The following is a 13,927-nucleotide window of genomic DNA, read 5'->3' as shown; positions in this document are numbered from 1 at the left end:
AAGCTGATTGATGCTAAGTTTATGAACTGGGAGAAAACACTACAGAGGTGTTCATATCCATTCATTTGAAGAGATATACCCTATTGTCTATTGTTCAAGGCAATATTGTTTTCCTGTAGGCCAAGGCAATTAATGCTTGCCCATCTGACTTTCTCTTAAGCAAAAGCCTGCGGTCTTTTATGTCAGAGCTAGGGGTCTGACACTGAGATCTATAAAACCTCATTTTAAAAAGGAGATTAGGATCTGTCTAGATCTCTCCAACAACTTTTTAACAAGGTGGTATTGTTATATAACTTATGCCTGAAGTCCTGTTTGAAATTATTTGTTTCCCTTTTGGTGATTTTTCTTAGAGAGGAACACAGCCTTCTGCATCTACCAGACTACTGTATCATTCCTTTCTCTCACAGGTACAGAAGTTCTGGTGAGTGTCTTAGCCAGTACTCAGTTCTGTTTCTGTGGCATTGTACACATGTACAATTTGTCTTGGCTATTACATGTGGCTCTTTCCCTCTCATCTCTCCATTTCCTGCCTTCCCAAAGTAAGCTGTAGGGTTTATATTGGACCTACAAAGCCACAATATCCTGTGGAGGCTTAAAATGAGGTGCTCTCTCTCCTTATTATGACTGAAATTTTAAAAATATCCATTACTTCTCTTAGGGATCCTGGCTCTAACTTCAGGTTTCGACAAAAACTCCAAAACAAGCCGAAGTTGTATCTTCATCTCATATAGAGAGGGTGACTTATTTTCACTCAGAGAGGATGCCAAAATTGTAACAGATTGAAAGATTACAATGAAGTTTTAAAGTAGCTTTTAGGGTCATTTTATTATATGGGCTGTATGTTTGTCCAAACTTTAGCAAAGGTCTAAAGGAATAGGAATGAGCTAGAAGAAAAAGGAAATCGAGGACAGACAGTTGATTTTATGAGAAAACCAGCCTGTGGGGGGAGAAGTCACAACTGAGAGCTTAAAAATTACTTGTGAAAACACCAGAAAGACCCATTGAGCAGAGCATCTCAGAAAAACTCAGAAAACATCCACCAAAGGGATTTCTGCAGCTTAAGTGTTCTTGTGTAACTGAGCTGTACCTCTGATTTCAGAGCAAGCTGGCAGTGGTAGTCTTTGTGCTCATGTTCACTCACAGGACAGGTTCACTTATCTTCATATCCTGTATTTCTGATCACTAATCATTCAGACTGGGACACCAGCTACTATGTGTCATGATTTCCTGTGAAAGATCATACATATGAATTTCATTCTGATGTGTCAGGACTCATTTGGGGACAGAGTCAATGAATTTCAATTACCTTGCTGTGTAAGCACAGTTAATGTTTTAAAAAACATAAAAACCCTATTGCAAAACACAAAAACAAAACCAACCAACCAAAATATTATTCCTCACTACTTGCATTTTCAGTAGTCAGGCTACTGGATCTCCAGCAAGAGCATAGTTTGTTTTTATTTCAGATCTATCATGATTGATGGAGAGTAGATTACTTATGGAAAAGTATACCCATTTCCATATGTACCTTTCTACAGAAGTGGGATGAAAGTCTGTCTGAATGTTTTTTTTTCGAAAAAGAAAATACTTTTTTATATATGGAAAAAATACCATTAACCAAGTCAGTATTTTTGGATCATAAAGGTATTAATGACAGCAAATTTAGAAGGACAAACAAACTTAATGAGCAACACAAACCAGAAATCTGAACTACATCTGTCAAAGCAAATAGCAAGAAAATGAAACTGTTTGATTGAGTTCAGCCTTCTACACTTCAAATAATTTCTTGTCAACCTTTTCTCTCTAAGCTGTAGTAAAAGCTTACTTAAATCATCCCTGCTGTCATCAATCCTGTTTTCAACACTGCAATTGGAAAGATGTACTACCAGTAATCAATTAGAAAACAGTGCTGCTTTAATAGTGCCATGGCCCATGAAACAATAGTGCCATATCATGACTACCTTCTCCTTCTTAGTGTCCTTGATACCAAAGATGACCCCCAAGCAGAACAAAACAGTGAGTAACGTTCTGTATGGGCCTCATTTTCTTTTTCTGAGAACTGAATTAACATAGTTCTGAAAATCTAAAAGAAGCAGAAGAAAATGAATGCCTGGCTTTCTCTGTGACTCACCTAACTAACTGGAAAATCTGTTACAGCCTTTTCTTAGTTGGCTGAAGAGCAGCTTCTAATTAACAACTTATCTAAATCAAATAAAGAGAATCCTTATAGAATACACTGTAGGAAAGGCAGGAGAGAAAGGGAAAAATACTACTAGGCATTGCTTCGAGGCACTAGTTGTCTGTGGTTTAACTAATAAGTGCTGATTTTTTTCAGAATATGTTTTGTCACCACTGCTTTTCAGGGTATGGAGTGTGGAGAGGCCCAGCTCCCTCACTCACTCTTATACCATGGAACACACATTGCCCAGCTCGAGTTTCATGAGAATATATCCTGGGGGCTGGAGAGAATGGCATAAATTTAGGTATGATTCATGCTGCTTATTAACTAAATGCTTCGAGTATTGCCAGTTGAAGTGGCCATGTTTCAGTCAGCAAGTTTATATATCAGGCTCTAGTGAACAATAATTGATCTGGGCCATCAGTGCACATTTGGGAATGTGACAATCTAAAGCGAGACCATTGCAGATGGGACAGTAGGTGAAGTCTGCTGTTGCCCATGGAAAAAGAAAGCAAACTTTTGACACTATGATTTTATCAAACCATAACTATTAGGTTGTGAGGGGGTTTTTTTTCATGCTGTCTGAACAGTTCCATTGTTGGGCTTTTGGTTTGTTTTTGACAGTAATATTAGCATAACTCATCATATCCATGATGAGCTGTCACACCTACTTCACTAAAAAGCTTTAATACATACATGCATTTCAGAATCAAATTTTGCATGGTTATCACAGTGTTCATTTGTTCCTGTCATAGTTTGCTTAGTTGCTGCTGAATTAGTTTGCTGAAAAACTCTGCTTAGTAGATTCAGAATTTTTTTTTTTTTAATTGTCACCACTGAGCATGTTCCCTCCCATACCACTTGCTGGGGATATTCTAGCCACATCCTGTGAGGCCTGAGGCCAAGATTTCAAAACAACAGAATTTCCCATGCAGGTAGAAGTAGAAGCAAATCAGCACTGTGATTTGGCAAGATTTTACATATAATTTGTCTTTGTACAGTTTGCTTTTATTGCAAGATTTGAATAGTTGATGCTATTTAAATGACTCTTAAAACACTTTTTTGCCAGCAAATGTTCCTGCCCTTTCCATACATATTTTAGATTATGGCAGTGTTACTGTGCTCGGTTTTAATGAAAACATTTTGATCAGCAATAAATCATGTAAGGAGATTGCTGAAAGTAGGGAGGTGAGGTTTCCTGTCTTTCAGATGAGACTAGAAATGAATAAGGATAGTCACCAGGAAACAAACAAACAAACAAAAAAAAAATGATAGGACTTCAGAGTCTAGACTGCAAAATTATAAAAAAGTGTAGGTAGGTGTGCAAGGTGTTAAGCTTCAGGAGAAATTTTTGTCAAAGGACTCTTCAGAACAAGCACTAAGCTGAAAGATGGTCACAAAGAAAAAAACAATGTTGGAGAAAAGAGGTCTTGAATCGACACAAATTAAGTGGATCCATCTTGAGAAGCCTTTCTTTTTTTGCTGAGGAAACTGCAAGGAGATTTCTATATACAAAATAAATTAAGGGGAATCATTCTGTTTAAATAAATCTGTTCATCCCTTTAAATAAATCTGTTCATCTACCTTCATCCAGGAATGTCTGGAGGAAGGGGAGGTAATTTTAAGCAATGACAGAGTTTACCTAATCATCTCTAATATCTAGCTTTATCCTTAGGGAGAAACAGACTGTTCAGAAACAGTTGCCTCTCTTTATCCCTAGATGAATCTTTTCCTCTCAGATTTCTAGAAAAGTTGTAAATAAGCATCATATAATTGCAGAAGGGGAAAGGACTTCGGTAATGGGCAAGGGAGAGTTTTAAGAAACAGAACTGGACATTTGAGGAAAGCAATTGGCAGGAGATTTCATGGACTTGGGAGCAGGTGCTCCAGGAAGCTCACATGAGCAATCCAAATGCAAAAGAAGCTCTCTGATTAAAAGGCAGTGCTTGTTCTTTGTTTAAATTATAGGTCTAAACACTGTTGGCTCCATCAGGGGCATCATGTGGATACCCTCTCACTTCCAGCAAAGATGTGGTGGCTGGCAGAGAAGATACGTGGCCAAGTTACAGTCAAATTCAGTGGGACAATTTGTATGCAGGGGATATAGAATGAACCCAACTGGAATTCACATAGGAAAGGAGCACAGAGAGACTTGTGAAGAAGCACAGGCTTCACAGCTTTGGAAAGGATGTGGCTCTGAGCAAAGGCTGTGTGGAAAGAACTAGAGAACAAAGTTTAAAAAGGAATGGGAAGGGAAAACCCAGGTCCCTGGCAGTCACCCTATGAAAAAAATGCCTCTGAACCAGAAAGGAAAGGTGAGATGACAAAAGTGTGTCTATTCCTCCAGAGATTGCTCCAGCTGTGGACACTCAACTTCTCAAAGAGTTGCTCCATTTACACAAGTAACAAGAGATATGTGTGGCAGATGAAAGGGTTTCCACCCTGCCTTCTGAGTATTTTACAGATGGATTAGGGAACACAGGGTGCAGTTTCTGGTCTTTGACATACGGGTTGCTTTCTAAATTTTTGGATATTCTATCAAAACCTCCTCTATTTAAGAGTAATTTGAGAAAGCAGTCAATTAGCACTTCCTACTGATAACATAAGTGTGTGCTTTGAAGAACCTGTGAGAAAATGGATAAAGATGTATGTGGAATATGCTGTATGTTAAACTGTGTGCAGGGACACATTCTAAAATGTTCAAATTAGAATATTTAACAGTTCTGCTTATTCAGTGAAAATCATTTGAGAAAACCTAACTTCATAAGATTAACACGTTTTTTCTCTTATTCGTCTCTTTTTTTTCCTTTTTTCTTTTTTTTTTCCTGGAAGCCATAGAATTGACAGTCTGTAATTTAGAAATAATATATGCACGATTTCAGCTCTCACAAGTCACTTTTTTAATGTTCTTGCAATAGCGAATAATGATATGTGGAGTTCAGCCTGAAAGTTTGGCAAAGTGATTTCTCTGCACCTAGTTGTTTAAGGATTTGTTCCAGTGGCCTTAAAATGGATGTACTTGGCTGTATGAATTATTGTACTTGGAGCACTTCTTACTTCCTGGGATGTTGTTTCCTCCTAATGATATTGGATAGTGAAAGGTATAATTCATATTAATTTTAATTTATTATTTTAAAGGCAAAATGAAAATTGTACTATAAACCAATTTTGTGCTTCCGCATATGGCCTCTAGAGGGAAATAGTCTTTCAGCGCTATAGAAAACAGAGACTTATTTCACTTCTCTGTCAAAGCAGGCTCCTCGTAATAATCATAATTATCCACTGGCAATGCGGAGGGATGCTAGAACTCATTGTGTCATTCAATCAATAAAATGCTGCGCTCAAAATTTTCAAGCCAGTTTGTTCTTAAAAGTGTTGCACAAGCATTTCTATTTGTGTTTCATTATGGTATAAACTGTATGACTGGACCATATGTTCAGCTAAATGTAGAATTTCTTCTGAAATTCTCCCTACTATCCTAGAAATAAGCAACAATATCATAAATATTTTTGTTTCCTTGGCAATTAGGAGATTTCATAGGTCTTTGAACTTTACAAATCTGAGGAGATCTTCAGTCTTTCAAAACACTCCTTTTTTTACCTATGTGTAGCTCATGAAAGTGTATGTTATGTATATTTTTACTATAAATGCCATTTATGTAAATACTGTAATACTCCTGGCAGCCATCTCTAAAGATATGTACCTAGGAAGACCAGGCAGCCTTGGACCCCAATGTTTAAACCTTTTAGTCAAGTAGAGAATTGAGTGGATGTGGACACAAATTTAGTTTGACTCTATTAACAGCAAAAAGTTCAGAGTTCTAGTTCCAGCAAGACCTGTAAAGAAAAAGAGGGGAAACCCCATTCCAGTCCTATCTATATCTTCCCTATCACTTGACATAGTAATTGATTAAATTACTGTTCTTTGGAGCAGAAATTTCAGGCACAAACCTTCCTTTCCAGATGACCATTCTAATCAATAGTCTACTTTGTCAAGCTCTTTCTTGCACTGTCTATAGCACATGATATACCATGAATTCTCTTCTGCTTGTAAGAAAATCCTCGAGAGGATGGATTATGTGCCATCAACACATATAGCCACCAAATAGTGCAGCCAAGCTAATGGACCTTGAAAGAAGTGTGTATCTTTGCAAGCTGAGAAAAATTTATTTCAGGTCCTACTTCTCCCAATGAAGTTCTAATCACAGGCCTTTTATGTAAAATAACTTTTGTTTTCCCTACAGTTCTCACTTGCCTGGGTTATTTTTTTCTAAAGTGGTGACAATTACTGCATAATTTGCAGAAGTCTGATCCAGAAGGCATGTTTTGAGAATGAGTCTTCCTTCAGAACATCTAGGAATAGGAGCGTAAAATATCTTCAGTCTGATAAAGGATAAAAGCATGAAATGGATAACCAATTTTGTGATGTATTCAAGGCCAGAGCACTTCCAGATGCAGATGAAAGCATAGATTTAAACACCTGCCTGTAGGATCTAAAAATCAAAATTCAAGACTCCTATGGTGTCTGGATCAAGAAGTCATAATTTGCAAGAGTAATATCTGAATTCTGATTACTCCTGACCAGAATTTTTTAGTAAATTGAAAAGACACTTCCAAGATTTCTCTAAAAAGAATCAATTAGGTACAGCCAAAATGAAAATCTGAAGTTCTATCTGAAGGAGAGCAATTGAAAATATTTTACTTGTGCAGAACATGACATTTGTTGCTGCTTTGGGAGAAAATAACAAATTAATAGCAAAATAGCATGAGAAACAGGCCTAATTTCTTGCAATAATTATCAGTTTAAATTTAAAGAATCTGAAATAGTTGGAGCTGGATAAAATTTCTTGCTGTGTTATTGGCAAAAACTTCACTATCATTTTTTCCATAGAGAGTCTGTTTTACTATTAAAACTAGGCTGTGTTTTCCCTTCATAGCAGCTTGTATGCTATGAAAGGAAAATGCAAACAGACTTGATGATGAAGAGCTATTATGAGCTACCCACCACAATTGCACTTCCATTTATCAAAATTATCACACGACTTTTGTTCCTGCAAGAGGAGGGAGACTTACACAAGTTCTACATGCCAGCAGTTCATGGGATGCCCTGTGCATGCACTACTTACCTACTGAGCCGATGGAGTCACTTCATTTATTTGCATGATAATACAATTGGTCTTGGAGAACAATGGGATTATCTATCCACATTCCCGAGGTCTTTAGTGCTTTTTCAGATCTTGCTGCACAATTCCCATCTGCCTACTAATTGGGGTGGATGCTACACTGCCACTGATGGCTGACAAGAGCGACCTGGGGGCTGTGCTGCAGGGGCAGCACTGGGAGTCTTGCAGTGAGAGCAGCAGACCCCTTCTATCCTGCTTGCCAGATCATCCTGTTTCTGATATGAAGGATGATGAATTCTCAGACGTTTAAGGCTGGAAGCTATAATACCACTAGGAGTTATGTAAAAGGAAGGCAAGGATTTTTTCACTCAGCTTAAGAGTAAATAGTAGGAGCAAAATTTTTCTGTAGCTGTTCACCCACGTTATATGGCTGGATGTGTGTGGGATTTGCTACTTTGCCTGCAAGTTAATTGTTCCATTGTAAGCCCGGAGGGGAGAGTGGAAGGAGGGATGGAAGGGAGGAGAGGAGAGATCCCAACAGATGTGGCACTGTGGTCCTGGGAGAGAGCCTGTGGGGCTGGTGCATATGCCCTGAGGGAACAGCAGTGAGGGTCTATTATGGATTGGACATAAACCCCATTCATTGTCTCCCTGACCTCCTCAAGGAAGAAGAGATAGAGCTGGGAGTGAAGAAGTGATATTGAGCCTGGTAAAGCGAATGACTGGACAGAAGGAAGGTATCTAATTTATTCTCTTTGTTACTGGCCACCCGAATCTATTTAACTGACAATAAACTGGCTTTCCTCAGGTTAAGTCTGTTTTGGTAAGGGATGTCCCTTGTCTTTGTTTTGATCCACAAACTTTTACATCTCATTTTCTTCCCCTGTCCTGTTGAGGAAATGAGTGAGGAGCTGGATGGGCACCAGGCAGATGGCCAAGGTCAGCCCACAGCAACACATCTGCATTTGTGCAGCATCAGCACTGACATTCAGTTTTGTATGCTCATTCTTACTAACCACTGAAAATTTTGAGCTTTCAGGCACCATTGCTTATGGCAATTTCAGGAAATGCTACTGTTTATTAGTCCACTATGTGGCATAATTTAGTACACTTAGTTATGTTAGTGGCATGGTAAAAAGTGCACATTTTTATGCATTTCATAGTAACAAATATTGCCCTTACAATTCCCTTCACTCCTCAAAAAACATGTCACAAGGAAAATGCGAAATTTAGTAATCCATTCCAACTTACAGGCTGCAAGCAGTAGTTAAGGTTGATGTTTGGAACTATAAATTACCACACATTGATGGTAGCTAGTAATTTTATTTATTTTTCCCTGTGAGGCTTCCTGTTGTGTTTAAACTGTTGTAATCTTTAGAAAGGCACATGAGGGATGTCTTACTGTAAAATTGCAAGACACACTGAGCCATCATCAGATGCAGGAAAAGCGACTTTCAACTTTTTCTTCCTCAAATAGTAATTAAACTACATACATGGGGGGTTTTGTGGGGGGGTTAGTTTATGTTTTTTTAGAAGAACAGCAGTTATCACTGTCTCCAGCAGTGCTATGTGAGGAGTTCAAGAGAAAAAAAGAGATCTAACCTGCAACATGCTCTCCAAATAGAGATGTACTAAATGGATTGTGATATGTTCAAATGAAATGAAACAGTTTTGTAGGCCCTTAGGAAATGGTAACATGGAACCAGCCATACAAGACAAAAAAACCCGTAGTTGGAGACCAGGGACTAGCCTGAGCACCCTGAAAAAGCAGCTCATATGATTGAAGTTAGCAGAATCTGGGGTGTTTCCTTCTGTTCTCAATTTGATTTGACACAAATGCTTTCTAATTACTGCTTTTAGAGTTGAAAGACCTGCCTGTGGAAGAGCCTGGGCTTTTTCCAGTTATTTCTTTCTTCAAAGTCATGCTCAGCGTGAGCCAGCCTAGCTGATGTCTGGTCTGGAACTTCTACCCTGACTATAATGAGAATCAGGCCCTGGCCTTTTGTGCCACTGGAAAGACAACAAGTCCAGAGTGTGCATTTCTAAAGGTGATGCAGTGCTGCACAAAAAGCTCAAATTATTTTTTCCTTTCAAGAGTTCAGTTAAATAAGACCATTCCTTAGGAGTTATTATGTTAATCAGTGTACTTGCACTGTGTGCATACAATCCTCCTGCTGAAAATTTGTGCTCTTTGTAGTACTGTGTAGGTACAAGAGAGTCTGTTAGAACAAACAGAGACATCTGCAGCAGTATGGGGTCCAACAGCTCTTTATTTAATTAAAGATGTATGTAATAAATAAAATCCTTTTCTCCTGTCATGTTACTTCTGAATTTTTTTTATATCTCTAGTAGTATCCCTAGAAACTTCTGGATGGTACTCTAAGAAAAAGAAATCCTGGGTTAAAGGTAATTCAGTATAAATAACAATGTTCATCTGCAGGATCTTCAATAACAGAGACTAGAAATTAGTATCAAAATTTTCAGCTCTACCAGGGCCAGTGGCATGAATTGCCCCTTCTAATGGAAACATATGTAATCCTTTGGGTTAAACAGTTAAGAGAGGCATCATTGGTGCTTTATTTCTCTGCACTTCTCCAGCTTCTCTTCTTTCTTCTGTTTTAAGGAAGATGAAATGAACAATTTAAATGCAAAATGTGAACATCTTTACCACCGGTGTCCACCTTCTGAATCAATGCTTCTGAATGTTTCACTGAAGCATAGGTAAAAAATTCTTTACATCTTTTTAATGCAAGTCTGAGTTTGTTTTAAGAGCAAAATGTATGGGAATAGAAAGCAAATAGATCAATAAGTCAAACATTTGATTGTTTTTTTAAAGCAGGATTTTCCTCCACCAAACCATAGTGTAGGTTTAATATGAAACACAGGTTATTTGTGAATTTTCTGTATGGAGTCCCTTCACCCTATGAAGAAAGTAGACAGCGAAGATGGTGACTCCTCACCATGATGGTATTGTTTCTTTCCTTCTAACTCTGCTCAAAGAGGCATTGGTTGGTGGAGTGGGGCTGTAAACTTGTAGAGTGGGTAGGAAAACACAAGATGAGTCAGCAGCTTGGGGAGCCACCAGCACTGACAGAGGTGTTCCACAGTAGTCCTGTAAAGCGCAGTCCTGATGTTAAAGCCTCTGGGAATTTGATAAATTATTTCCTCCAGCCTGACACATGAGTGTCAAGGAGATGCATGCATGGACTGACAGATACAGGTAAATTCTCTTAAAGTGAGTCCTGTAGAACTATGTTACTGTGAGAGTGTTAAGGAGGTAATCATCAAAAATGTGAGCTGACAGCCTTAATGTAGCTTTTCTTGGCTTCCTACCAGTCAATCACCACCACTGAAGTTCTATTTGTAGCTCCTACTGTAACTCGAACGTACTGTTGACCTTACCCTCACAGCTTAAATGGCTAATAGTTTTTCTAAACCTTTCTCTAGATATTATTAGAATAACGTATTTCTAAAGCACCAAATGAAACAGTACAAAGCACAAGAGAGGGAATTGTCACCCTGGATGTCCAACTAATTTCTTTAATGATGCTTCTTGTACTTTTCAAGAATAAGTTTCTTTCTTCAAAAACAAACCTTTTTTTGTCTCGGGCTTGCATTCCTCTGATCAAGGAATCATTAGGTTTTATCTTCCTACCTTTCACAAAAAGTGGTGAGTACTTGCTTTTTGTACTGCTAGCTGACCTCAGAACTACAGTAAGCACTCATAAATTTCAAAAATAATTGAAAGAGATTATGCTATTTATTGATAGATTTTCAGTATGCTCAATCCAGTTTATTCAATTCAAGGCACAGAAGACACAGACTTTACTGAAGGAATCTTTGACCTTGAGGTAAGAAGCACAGAAAGAGGACGAAAGTCCCTCAGTTACAGCTGATACAAGATGAAGATCCAAGTGGTAGACTGTGCTGCTATCTTCAGATATCCCATCTTTTATTTTCCTTGAGAATCATCATTTAATTAGCCACACTGCCTTGAGAATGGGAATGAAGACAGGCTGGTATGACAAATAACATTTGTATTGGGAAATGGTGAGATGTGACAGAAGAAATTAATGGGCATAAGAGAAAGGAAGAAGGTGAAACAGAAAGATAAGGTATGTGCTTTTTTTATTTCAGAGTTCTTGTAGGTATTTTTGAGGTTGGGACACCTGGAATAATAAATAATAACTCAGACAAATCTGCACATGTTAGCCTCCAGAAAACATGACCAATGTTTGCTTTTTTTTTTTTTTTTTTTTTTTTTTCCCCTTCCTAATACCTGTTATATAAAAAGGAGTAGATGAGGAAGGATTCAATGGATTACTGTTCCCTGGGAATGGAGCAGTCAGGAGTTCACAGAGACAAATCTATACTCTATTCTAGATGAGATTTTCTTTTACTCTCTCTCCTGTTTTATTTTAAGCTTCCTTCTGCTGTGATAGCTGTTCCTGTTCAATGTGTGACTGATAGCTACTAATAATTAACTGCCGTTTTGGCAAAAAGGGAAAATGGAAACCAAACAAGGTCATAGAATCATAGAATGGTTTGGGTTGGATCATCCAGTTCTAACGCCCCTGACAGGGGCAGGATCATTTCCCACTAGGCCGCATTACTCAAGACCTTGTCCAACCTGGCCTTGAACACTTCCAGGGATGGAGCATCCACAACCTCCCTGGATAACCTGTTCCAGTGTCTCACCATCCAAGTAAAGATTTTCTTCCTGATATCTAACCTAAATTTCCCCTCCTTCAATCTGTGCCCATTTAATCCCTACAGTTCTTGATGAAGGGTCCCTCTCCAGCTTCCCTGTGGGCCCCATTCAGGCACTTGAAAGTTGCTATGAGATTTCCATGTGCGTTCTCTTCTCCAGGCTGAACAGTCAATGACCACAACTCTTTGTGTACAGCCATCCCGTTCTTAATCCCCAAGTGGTCCATCTATCAAATCCATGCCTCCAATTTGGAGACAAGGATAACCTGCAGGACAGTGTCAAATGCTTTAGGTAGGCACAGATAGATGATGTCAGTTCATCTTCACCATCCACCACTGCTGCAGCCCCATAGCAGAAGGTCATCAGATTTGTCAGGCATGATTTCCCTCTGTGAAGCCACTGGCTGTCACCAACCATGTCTTTATTTTCTATGTGCTTCAGTTTAGTTTCCAGGAGAATCTGCCCCATGATCTCACCTGGCACAGAGGTGATACTGGCTGGTCTGTAGTTCCCCAGGTCTTCTGCTTTCCTCTCTTTAAAAATGGGAGGTTTATTTCCCCTTTTCTAGTCATTGGGGACTTAGGCTCACTGCCACAGTTTTTCAGAAATTATATACAGTGGCTTAGCAATTTTGTCTGCTGGCTCCCTCAGGACCTGCAGATGGATCTCATAAGGTCCCATGGACTTGAGCACATTCAGGTTCCTTAGATGGTCTCAAACCTGATCCTCTCTTACAGTGGTCATACAGTCTTCATTCTCCCAGTCCCTGCATTTGCCTACCTTAATGGGGCTGGAGTGGCTAGAGCACTTGCCAAGGAGGACTGAGGCAGGGACATTTTTGCCCCATTTTCTCCTCATTTGGATTGCATACCCAAATGAGGAAAAAACAAACAAACAAACAAACAAACAAACAAACAAAACAACTGTAGGAGGGTGAGAGGGTTAAAGATGAGAGGCAGATTGGCAAGGAAAGTAGCCTGAACAGGCAAGTCAATCCAAATAACAGTTATTCCTTTTTCGTAACAATTTTGATCCAAGTATGATTTACTGTGTGACAATAATTCACTCATCTTTTCCTGTCTTATGGTAACATTCAAGATATTTCTTTTTCCACTTTCTTCTGTCAGCCACAGAAGAAAGGAGAAAAAAGCAGATTCTGTTTTCTGAAGTCCACAAAGTAAATGATAGCAGAATGTTTTGTGGTTTTATTTTGTCCTTTAAGGGAGAATTTAGAAAAGCAATTCATACTAGTATTATATTTGCTCATTAGATCTTAGATGGAACTGTTTTCCTTTTTGAACATTTCTGGCCAGTTTGTGCATCTGTGATACTATTCAAGACTTTTGTCATAAATATCATCAGAGTTTTGGTATTCTTGCCAAAAAGGTTCTGTTCTAATCAGAGCTAAGTAACTTTGGAAAGCTTCAGCATTTTGTTAGAAAAGTTTCAAAGTGGGAATGTGTGTTTAAAATATACCAGCTCTTTAAACACTGTTAACCCCTTTGTTGGTTATTCCATCTAACTTTTTTTTTTTCCCATTAGACAATGCCAATTCCATGAAATCAGAGATTTTATATAAGGCCAGGAATGTGGAAAGAGTTGACCTGCATCACAGGTGACCTGCATCTTCTGAGGCTTTATTATCCTCCTGAACTAAACAAAAAAGTAACTGCCCCTAGAAAAAATAAAAGATAAACCATCCAAAAGGGAATGTATATCTCTAATTCTTCTTATCTTTACCAAGTGGTACATAAGTTGAGAGAGTTCAGAGTTCCCCTCTAGAATGAAAATTATGCATTTCTAGTCATCTGACTGCAAGTCAATGATGAGTGCTTACAATGAAAGGACAAAATGTCTCTTAAACAAAAGGATGTTAGGGTGGTAGTTATGCAAAATGAGGGGTCACAGCAATCTA

The sequence above is a fragment of the Zosterops lateralis genome, assembly GCF_965231275.1.
Source record: "Zosterops lateralis genome assembly, chromosome: 1".
Taxonomy (NCBI): domain Eukaryota; kingdom Metazoa; phylum Chordata; class Aves; order Passeriformes; family Zosteropidae; genus Zosterops; species Zosterops lateralis.
This window is presented reverse-complemented; position numbering follows the sequence as displayed.